The sequence below is a fragment of the Adiantum capillus-veneris genome, chromosome 8 (genome assembly GCF_014529385.1).
Source record: "Adiantum capillus-veneris isolate H3 chromosome 8, ASM1452938v2, whole genome shotgun sequence".
NCBI lineage: Eukaryota > Viridiplantae > Streptophyta > Polypodiopsida > Polypodiales > Pteridaceae > Adiantum > Adiantum capillus-veneris.
Window position 1 is genome coordinate 148,438,282 of NC_140938.1, and position 11,217 is coordinate 148,449,498.

An 11,217-nucleotide genomic window follows, 5' to 3' on the forward strand; every position below is an offset into this window, starting at 1 on the left:
AAACTTGGTGTTGGTTGTTTGAAAATCAAATGATCTCTCGAGAGGAGTTCGAAAATGCATGCAGAAGTTTGCAACATGTAAGTTTAATCTTATTTAAATAATCAAATTGTTGATTTTATATCAAATATTAAATAACAAAGTGTTAATTGTTTCTTTTTCTAGTTTTGCACAGTCAAGGAGTTCCATGCGAAATGCCGCCATCTCCCCCATGAGCATCCTCTATTTTGTATACGCGGGCCCGTTTGCCCTATCCCACATGACCATACTCTATTTTGTACACGCGGGCTTTTTTTGCCCTTTATGTAAATGCAATACCTATCATTTTTTGGCTCAATACCTCCCCCAATTGTAATTCCACTTATTTAAATGAAATTATCAGTATTGTCCAATTGTGATATTTTGTTGTAATTAATAATAATTTTGTAAAATATCTTAAATAAATGAAAAAATAGATGACCTTTTGGACGGTCCTGCAAAGGACAATCCAAACGGTCATCTGTTTTTTTATAATAAACCCGCCCGCGGTAATGCCTATAGTAAAAGAGCGGTAATACATGCGGAAATATAGCCGCAGCCATTACCGCGACTGTTACGGCTAGACCATTACCGCAAATATTGTCGCAGTATTTTCCGCATACGGAAATTTTCATATTCCAAATTTGTTTGTTTTTTTGCGATAATGTGAGAGATAATACCGCGCATATGTTATAGTGTGTACCACACCTTAGCTTTACCATACATCACTAGGGGGGAAGTCTGAATCTTTCTATCCTCGTTCTGTATACATAGTGATAGCAAATACAATTCAAAATTTGACATTCACTCATCTTAATTCTCCTGGCTTGTGAAAATTGTTCCATAGCTATGTGTCACCATGCTTACAATGCAAAAAATGTGCCTTCTCGTCAATCCAGGAGCAATCAGTGTGCTCCTCTATTGGGGCACTAGAAGATAGAGAGGGGGAATGACACAACGGCCTCTCTGTAGCTCAAGGTATTCATAGCACCTCTATCCTCTAAAAAACACCTTCAAAAAGAGAAAACTACACTAGTGAACCACCGCATACACACACACCTAGTAAGATCACCACATAGCACAAACCCACCACATGGTTCATCTCGACCCTTTCAACACACACAATTGTTATAACACGCTCGCATTGCACAAACACTACCGGTTTGGGGGGCACACACATCCACACTGCCAACACCATAGAGCACAACAAGAGCAAGAGAAAGAGGAGGAGGGAAGGGGGAAAAGACACCAAATTGGGAAACAATGGGCTTGATCTTTCTTCAAAAGAACACTTACAATGCTTACAATGACAAAACTATCACTACTTTCATGAAAAACATTGCATGGGTTTGATAGGCGCACTCCTCTGTCCAAGAAAACCTCTTTGCAGGCTTGAACGGATCCAAAAAGCCCAAAAAATAACATGAAAAAATCCATTTGTAGAGGTGCCATTGCAGTTTTAGAATCTACCTTCTTATTGGTCCATTTGGCATCCCAATTTGGCATCTTGGAGAGGGTGGTGAACTTTAGCTTTACAAATTTCACAAATGCTCTCTCTCTCTCTCTCTCTCTCTCTCTCTCTCTCTCTCTCTCTCTCTCTCTCTCTCTCTCTCTCTCTCTCTCCCCCCGAAATCACTAACAACATTGCTAGTGCCCCTTTGGATTAGGCTTTATATCCCTCTCTCTTTCCCATGAACCATCTCCTAGAACACATCGTCCCTGAGATCATCCCTCACCTTCGCACTAGCAAGGCCACTAGTGGGGGGTGTGTGTTTTATCTTCGATTAAAAAAGATGAGGGAACATACATCTTCGCATGCAAACTCTCTATGGGCTCCATCTTACAACGCCACCAAACTATTGGTCGATGGAATCAATGTCATTAACGGATGACACATGCCACTTAACAGTGCAAGGCCATCGCCCACAGAGGTGCTCACATGAGAGGGGGAAGGTAGAGCCATGGAGCTCTCTCCCTTTCTCTCTTGTGATCCTAATGAGGGACTCTCCATCCACCCTATATACCTCCCAATCATATGTCCGGGCCATGTATGTGGAATACCTGTAGGCCATGTGGTGGCCTGCCAACGTGTGTAGCCTCCAAGGGTAAAACAAAACCCACAAACTTTCTTTCTAAGAACTTTCTATCCCTGCACATTGAAGACTTCATTTTTTCCAATTCTCTTGTCCACCATTGAGCATGCTATAAGGCCCACCCAATTAAATCTCCATTTTGTCCACTTCAAACTCCAAACCCTCCCTTGGCATTTTGAAGCCTCCAAGGCCACAAATCAATGCCCTGAAAATGGGAAAAATTTATATGATACCACCCTGCTAGCAACTATTCCAAACTTTAACTGGGTGTATCTCGCCAACCACGACTCCTATCGATGAGCTGTCAATTTTGATTGACTCCCTACGTTGCATAAAACCTTCAACAACCTTTTCAAGCTCAAAAAGGTTCCTATTGGCATGCCTATCGAGGAGGTCAAAATAAATCAAAACTAGCCTCCTTGAAAACTTTCTTGGCTCATAACTTGCTCATCTAAGCTTCGATTGACAATCTAAAAAGACCGGCATGCACTATAATTTGAACACTTCAAGTCTATTTGATGACCTTAGCTCTGACCACCCTCCTACACGTGTCCATCCCATTGAGGATCTACAATTCATTCCATATTCAAACTATGATATATTTCACAGTGTAGCTCTGATTGAAGAGCTAGCTGTTTGGACCAACTCATAGAGAATCTTGAGAAACAAATTTTGCAGCACAATTCTAGCTCTTGGGACACCTTCATCTACCAACCTACTTAGCTGATCATGGTGCCTTTCAGGACTAAAAAACCACCAAAATCATACATTCTAGCAACCATTTGTCTACTCACGTCCTTCATACTTGCTATAGAACTTTAGCTTATACCTGTAGATACCCATAGCACTACGTTTCACTATTCACAACATTGGTCATCCTTGGCTGCACCAACGTGTCTGCACCCCAAAGTTCAAGAGAAGGTGTATTTTGAGAGTCTAAAGAATTAGAATGGTGTGGTTGCGATTGCGCGAGCGAAGAGAAAAAATCAAGAAGAAGATTGAGCAAGGTGCGTTGGGGTATGAAGTTATGGCTCATAGGCCATTCCAAAGTCCAAAAAAGAAGCCCAAGTGTAGAGCCAAGAAAATCAAGGAGTCAACCATTCCTCAACATTGGGTATGTACTATTCAAGATTTAATTGAGCCAATAGGCAGTTGAGAATCCAGTACCACCAGCCCCCTGCCAGGTAATGATGAAGTTCCTAAGGTTAATATCATTGTTGTGGATAAGCAAGATGTGGATCATTTTGGCAAACAAAAGAACACGAGGCAAAAGAGAGATAGAGATCAAGCGAGAAGCCACGACTTGTAAGGGCAAAGAGAAGGTGAACAAAGACAAAGAGTAGCCAAAGAAAAGCAAAAGAAGGTAATCATCGGAAGATCAAGTAGGCAGATTTCTAGCTGGGATGGGGTTAACTAGAGTATGATTTGGTGAGTGATGTCCAAAATCAAAAAGCTAATATTACATTTGATCAATCACTCGGATTGAGTCCCAAGTTGAGGAGGCAATAGTCTCCAAGTGTTGGCATGAGTCTTCCATGGGCTAGGGGTGATGTGCATGCAGTGCAGAATCATACCCTGGTTGATGCTAGATGCACTAGAGGAAAGAAACTTCTTTATGACACTCATACGAAGATTTGGAATGCTTTCATGCCATGTGAAGTGGAGACGATGACTCACCACATGGAGCAACTCAAGTAGGAGGCCTTCTCTATAGGCTCATCCAAAAAGAAATATTGACTCCAATGCTCAAGAAGCAAGTCAACCAAGGACAATTCAAGTCCCACCTAGACTATTCAATAGACATTGTTGAAGGGTTCCATATAAGGAAAGTGGAAGCATTGAAGCTTGGGATCATAAAAGAGAAATCTAGAAGAAAATGGGGAGGATTGAGGGTGCTCAACTCATGTTAGACTGATCAAGATTCCACCTATATGTATTATGAAATCATCCTTGTGGTTCCAAATGGATATCTAGGGTTCCAAAGTTCAATGAAAGGGGAGGAAGAATGTAGACGGTGGGAATGGACCTTAGTCAAGCACTTCTGGCTAGTGGGATCACATAGTCAGATTCGGTATTTACCAATTGCAATTATCGCAATGACTGTATCAATGAACAATCAATCAAAGCCTAGCCCAAGTACCTATAAATAGGACCCGCTACTTCATTTTGAGGGGTTATCACGCTGTAGGCTACAACGAGTCTTTGTAATCATTAAGTTGATGCTCATACTGTCATTTAACTTTGTTGTATCACCACTTGCCGCTCCCAATTCCCTTCACAATCTAAATATACCAACTCTGGTACTTCTGTCCGCTCTCTGACTTTGTACTTTCATTTCACTCTATGTCTGATTTTGGTTATTGTCTAAAGTCTAAATATGATTCTCCATCTAGTCGAACAGCTAACCCTAAATCTCCAGCCTATAATAGTTGTTAGAAGTGACCAACTTACTTGAAATGGTAAGATCAAGAACACTGGCAACTCCTTAGACTTGGAGAATGTAATCTAGAGTTTTTTGCTCAAGGCTCCACCATCACTGCATTTGGGGAGATATGCCCTCTTCTCACACCAGGGACATTAGCTTCATCAGTTAAGTACTAGCCTCTTGCAGAGAGCTCATAATTATCTTGCTTGCCAATATGTAGTACAAGTTACATTATGGGTTCGGCCATTGGTCCCAATTATTTATGTGCTTGTTTTTTGCTTGTCTGAACATTAGTACTAGTTAAGAAATATTATTTGATGTTTTTGCCTAACTCATAGGCTGTAAGAGATGCACGAAAAATTTGGAGCTCATTAAACCAACAGATTGGTGGAATAAAATATTCCATCAATTACGGCAAGCTAAATGCAACATGTTCAAATTCAAGGTATTCGGTTGGGGAACTGTCATAGGAGGCTTACCTACATCAAGGTAAGCTAAAGAAAGCTAATGGTAATGGAAAATGTCGCCGAAATGTAGAGTAGAAAGTGTGAATAGTTTCTTTGGGAATTGCAATATGGTTGTGCAAGAAAGGCGGAAAGTGGGCCACACATTGGAGAAAGCATACTTGGGGCATCAGAACCACTAAACACGATAGTGCATATTGATTTGCAATTTTGTATCACCTCACATTTAGTGATGATTTATCTAGAATGTATGAGGAATTTCAGAGATCTTTTCAATTTCAGAGATCTTATCTACAAGTAATGATGCGCCGCACTACATAAATAATACTTCAAGAGATTAGAAGTACATGAGGAATTCGAACCATCATAGGGTTAACAAGTTGCAAATGCATTGGCGGGATCAAGAAAATTGCCAGAACCGAAGGTAAGACTTGAAATTACAGAGTTGGAACTTGTGAGTGTAATGTATACCATCCCAACTTAGGAAGACATTAGGATCTGGGCAGAGTGTAGAGTTAGTCGTTGTTGATAAGGCATCACAAAATGTTGCAATACTGTATCGGTTAGGCACATTTGGAGCGCCGCAGCATGCGTTAAGCGTGTCGGTAAATCCTGCCACAATAACATAATTAGTTAATACGTCTCGATTTATAGCTTATCAGAATCACATTCAATGGTCAGCTCTAACAAGAATAAACTTCAGCAGTGAGAAGCATGCAATGTTCCCATGTAATTCTTTGTGAGATCGCATGGATTGGGGGCAATTTGTAATTACCAAGAGAGGCACTGTTTGCAAGGACTTGCAAGTATGCGGCATTATAGTCGAGGAAAACAAATGTGGCATCTGCATGAATGCTAGGGAGATCGCTGACAAGGCTCGACAGCTGCGCGCTATGGGCAGAGGAGATGGAGTTGAAGTCTGGAATGCAGCCATTGCTGTCCCTGGGAGCATTAGGATTTCCTGACAATATGTTAGGAGAGCATCCAAGGGGAGTGATGCTTATGTATAGGAAGCGCCGGCCACCATTCGCGTACAAAACCTGCTAATTGAAGGAGCCAACACAGAGAACAAATTTCCCACCATGAGCATTCAATGTAGCGTAATTATCTCACATTCAAGCTTTTCAAATTAGGGGATGATATGTCACCTCAGTGGCGTTTCTTATTTTAGACATCACGGCAGGAACTAAGTTTGCAATGACGGTCGCCGGCGAGTACGCCTGCGAGACGGAATTGAGGGCTGAAACGTAGTAATTGCCACCAATTGAGGGCTGAAACGTAGAGGCCATTGCTGAAGGCATCCGGGCAGGGTTTTTGAGCAGTGAGGATGGAGGCCTTAAGAGCAAGGTGCCACGTGACCTGCACGTCAAGGGAAAAGGGAGTTGGAAGCCCGATCTGCGGTAGCGCCCGAGACGGCGTAGTTGGCCCCCGTGGCAAAGTTAGCGGTTCCGTCAAGAGAGGGCTTCAGAAGCGGCAATCCAACTCGAGTTGCTGCCATGGTCAAGCATCAAAACACACACATTGTCACTGTAGAGAAACACACAGGTACGCGCACGCGCACACACACGCACACACTCTCTCTTGCCTATCGCCATTACGCCTTACCCAGGAAGTCCACGAGCAGCAGGCCATCGCTGAAGCGCTTCGCGGCTTCGCGGGGTTCCCCGGGACGGTCTCTCCGTAAGGCCGTTGCGCCGTCCTGAGGAAGAAGGGGTTGGCCGTGAGCACGCCATTGTCCGTGTCTGACAGCGAATCGCCAAACACAAAGATAGCAGGATAGCAGGGCGCCGCCGCTCCTTGCTGCAGTTCATGCATGAGCACCGCTGCTACTGCGATCGGCATAGCCAGCTGCAGGAGCTGCCGCACGTGGTGCAGCATCTTGCCACTAGCCAGTAGTGAAGATAATATTCGATAACCGTGCTGCGTGCGTGCGTTATACGGCGCGCTGCGCCTGCACAACCTCCACTAGGCTCCACATTTACAACCTTTGATATCGTCGACATTAATAATATGCGGAGTGTGGGGCCTTAAGAGTCAAGAATGGTGAAGGCAATTTCAAATTGGGGACGAGTGCTTTAATGGCCCCTCTGTGACAACCGCGTCCAGCTTTCACAGCTCACAAAAATGGCATCGCTTAATGCCCACGGCCCGACACGGAGTAAGATCTATGGCCGAGTGCCTTATCGGCGGGGTGGGGGTGGCTTTGGGCCGTTGGATCCACGCGAAAGGGAGGGGTCAGGTTTTTATACGTGCAGAGTCTCATTCCTTGCACAGGCGCGTGATAGGTGGGTTAGATAAGGCGTGAGTGTGGAGGAGCTCGAGCAGCGAGCGCGATAGTGGGGAGCCTAATTCTTTTACCCCATGCATATCTTATCAACGATGGATTGAATGGGGGCCGTTGATCCCTTCACTCAACGTCGTGGTCTTTACAGATGAGCCCGCAGACGGGAGGGGCTAAGATAGGATTCGCACGGTGGGGTTTTACCCCAACCTTTCCACCCCCGTCTCACCCTGCCAAACGATGCTGCAAGAAGAAGGTTGGCATTCGCGCGTTGATTGTGGTTGGGTGTGGTCACTGCCACGTGCACATAGCACCACACAGTTTCAAAAATATCCGAGCGCTGCCAGTTTTCGAGACCTACCACGACCAGCTTTTCCAAGCGTCACTGGTTGAAAGGAAGATTGAAATCTCAACTTTGTCAAAATTGGCAGAGTGGAGATTCGTGAGAAGGGATCTACACTACCAACCATGGCAGCACGTGCGAAAAGAGTTCTTTTCAACTCAACAGGGATAAACATTGCCATGTGCGAATGTGCTCTAAGAGTTGTTTTGCATAAAGCAAGACAAATCTAGAGGTGACAACATCAAAATTGTCTTCTTACGAATGAAGCAAATTACTATGGCGGGGGCAGTGTTAGAAAAAAACCGGGGTCTAATGTTTTTTAACCGACTGAAATCCTAAAATCCTGGTTAGATTTTGAGCTTGCCTCTAAGAAAACCGAGCAATTTTCATAAGTTTTAGTGTAATTACCGGCAAAAGCTTCAAATTTCGACCTAAGAACCGGGAGTATTTCAAGTTTGCCCTTATTTTCTTCAGTTAGGAGAAATGTTTTTTTCTAGCCCTGGGCGGGGGTTTGTCTCTTTTGGCAGAGTCTAATTACTGTGAGAGAGCGACGGTATAGAAGTTATAAGATGACGTGCACAATAGGGGAAATGTCTATAAGAGATAAGACTTGATGGATGAGACATTTGATGGGACGTTCATCTATGTACATGCGAGATGAAAGAGAGGGTAACATTTGAAAATGCAACAACATATCAAAGAGGTGCAATAGATGAAGCGTGGAGGGGGTAACTTTAAAATAAGTAACCCTCCCCTCACGTCGGTGTCCCCTTACAAGGAACCTCCACGTGAGGGGTCCTTTGGAGGCTTTTTATTGACAAGACACGATGTGAGAAGCTAAACTCACACCCATACATGGAAAAAAAAAAAAAAAAAAGGGGAGTGGATAACTTGTCCATTTCTAATGCACCCTTTTGAGGTTCGTAAATAGTAAAGGGAGCAAGGAATAAATTATAACAAGGGAAAATTATCAAAATACCCCTTTAATTTATGGAAAATTTACAGAATATCCCTCAGATTTTACAAATTTCCAAAGTACTCCCATAATTTGTCATAAATTCTCAAAATGCTCTTCAAATTTTCCAAAATTCCCAAATTACCTCTGGTTGTGAGAGTAAATTTTTTCAAAAACAAAAAAAATTGTAGCTTTTCATAAGAAGAGTGATTGTCTACCATACAAAATGCTAAAACTAAAATTTGAGTCGGTTATGTAGACTTTGGAAATGAATTGCTTCAATATTTTTAGACATATTTCGCTTTTCTTTCCGAGGTAATTGGCGACAAATTACATGTAAGCACTCAAAAACCGATCTCAATTGTCAAACAAGAATAAAGATTGAAGAATCCAACGAAAATAGATGCAAGGGTATTTTGGGAATTTTTGAAATAGGAGGGGTATATTGGGAATTTCCACAAATTAGAGGGGTATTTTGGTAATTTTCCCTTATAATAATCACACCCCCCTTCTCCACCCCTTCATATGGACATCACCTTAGAGGGCTCATACATAAGACAACATTCACATAGACGAGCTCGCACGACCTGCCTACAACGGGTCTTGCTTGCTCTTGCCAACACATATGTATGCATATAAGTTTGTAGATATTTATGTATGTATATATATGTTTATATACGTGTGTGTGTGTGTGTGTGTGTGTGTGTGTGTGTGTGTGTGTATGAATATGTATATGTAGATTGAAGGGTATGGAGATAGAGATGTGGAAATACATGCATACATACATATATATACTGCAAAATGTGTAACCTTTAAGGAACATGTTTTGTGAGGTCCCTATTGCCATATTTATTTATTCTCTCATCAAACATTGCTTGTGACCACTTCAATGATGTGACAAACTTACATGTAGCTTGTGTCTATTTGTTTATTCTAGCTTCAACCCTTAAAGGTGAAACTTACATGGTGTCGTGCAGGCTGTGACACCTACATAGTGGGAACGAATGCACAAGATATATCTCACAACTTTTTGAATACATAAGTATATTTTCCATAATGTATATATGCATATCTAAGTTTGATAATAAGCTTTCTATCTCATCCTATTATTTATATGAGGGTAACATATTCTTACTTTACCATTAGAAAGTACTATGGAAAAAAGAGTGAATAGCTATGCCTCTTTAACTTCGGGCAAAAAACAATGGTTCTTTCTTCCTACTATCTCATTATCATGTCACACCCTAGCTATCCTAAATCTAGGGTAACTTCCAATATCTATAGATTCTATGTATTTTGTATATTTGTTTTTTTATTTCTTTAGTAGTTACTAGGAAGATGTCATGCCAAGGATAGGACTATAGGAGGGCATGGCCAAGAGGACTATAGGAGGGCATGGCCCTTGGCCAGGGTCGTGCCCTCCTATAGTCCTACCCTTGGCATGACATTAAATCGCTTCTCCAAGGGGGGAAGTAATGTCATGCCAAGGGTAGGACTATAGGAGGGCACGACCCTAGCCAAGGGTCAACGGATACACATGCGGTATAGGGGCTATATATAGCTAAGAGCCAGAGGGCCAAGGGCCTATATATAGGTATGGTTGGGTGGTTATTGGCACTACAAGAGGTTGTGTACTCTTGTGACGCTTTTAGCGACGAAAATACACTGGGTTTTTATAACCTCCGTTGTCGCTAAGAGCGTCGCTACCAGCGTCGATACAAGAACATTGCTATAAGGGTCGCTATAACAGTCTTTATAAGCGTTGCTATATAGCGATGCCTATAGCAATGATTATAGCGACGTTGTAGAGCCATCTATAGCGACGCTCATAGCAACGTTGCAGAGCCTTATATAGTGACGTCCGAGAGGAAAAACATTTGGTGGCAGAGCATTCACCCATCAACCATATTGAATGTTTCATTAATTGATTCACCTTTGAAAAAAAGTGCAAAGGTAGATATAGACCCAAAATAGTCACCCACAAGACAATATAACAATTAACTCCATCATCCATAGTACTTATTGTTTGCAAAATAAAGATACAAAACTGACAAGCTTGAATTGATGAAAGTAAATCAATGACGATTGTACACATAGGTAAAATCACTTAATTGTTAAACTTTGCAAATGTAATAATTACAAACCATTGTCATTATTTAAAAAATATACATGGTTTTCAAAAAGATGTATAAAAGTCGTCTCATGATACATAAGCTATAACAAAAAGAAACTAATGTTATCTAGCTATGGCTAAACTAACGTCGTCTAATCAGACGTCTCATCGCGTCCAAGCGGCGTATCTATCGGATTCTGCAAGAAAAAACAATAAGACAGCTTTTTGTAAGTATAAACATATAGCGACGTTTATAAAACAATACAACAAATAGAAAAGAATAAATCCTAATACTAACCATGCCGTCGCGAGAATTGAGAATGTCCATAAGGGTGTTTAAGCCCTTCCTGCTTGCGTACTTATGCTCGTACGGTGTGGGATCACATCCTGTCATCGAACACTATCAAAACATACAAAGAATTTATTATGTTAAAATTAAAAAACCCATAAGCCCTAAACTATCAAACATAGAGAGCAATGCAAAAACACTTACAAAATCAGTCTCAAATGATGCCCACCCCCAAGTGG

The 11,217-nt window shown here is 41.9% G+C and overlaps 1 pseudogene across 1 annotated transcript; it reads right to left on the minus strand.

Moving 5' to 3' along the window:
- Window positions 1-5,025: 5,025 nt before the first annotated feature.
- On the minus strand, window positions 5,026-7,015 carry LOC147453152 (acetylajmalan esterase 2-like; annotated as a pseudogene). The gene is made up of 4 exons (XR_015189022.1): window positions 6,603-7,015; window positions 6,146-6,488; window positions 5,773-6,037; window positions 5,026-5,609 (listed from the first exon to the last, which is right to left on the minus strand). The product of XR_015189022.1 is annotated as an acetylajmalan esterase 2-like (transcript).
- Window positions 7,016-11,217: the final 4,202 nt, after the last annotated feature.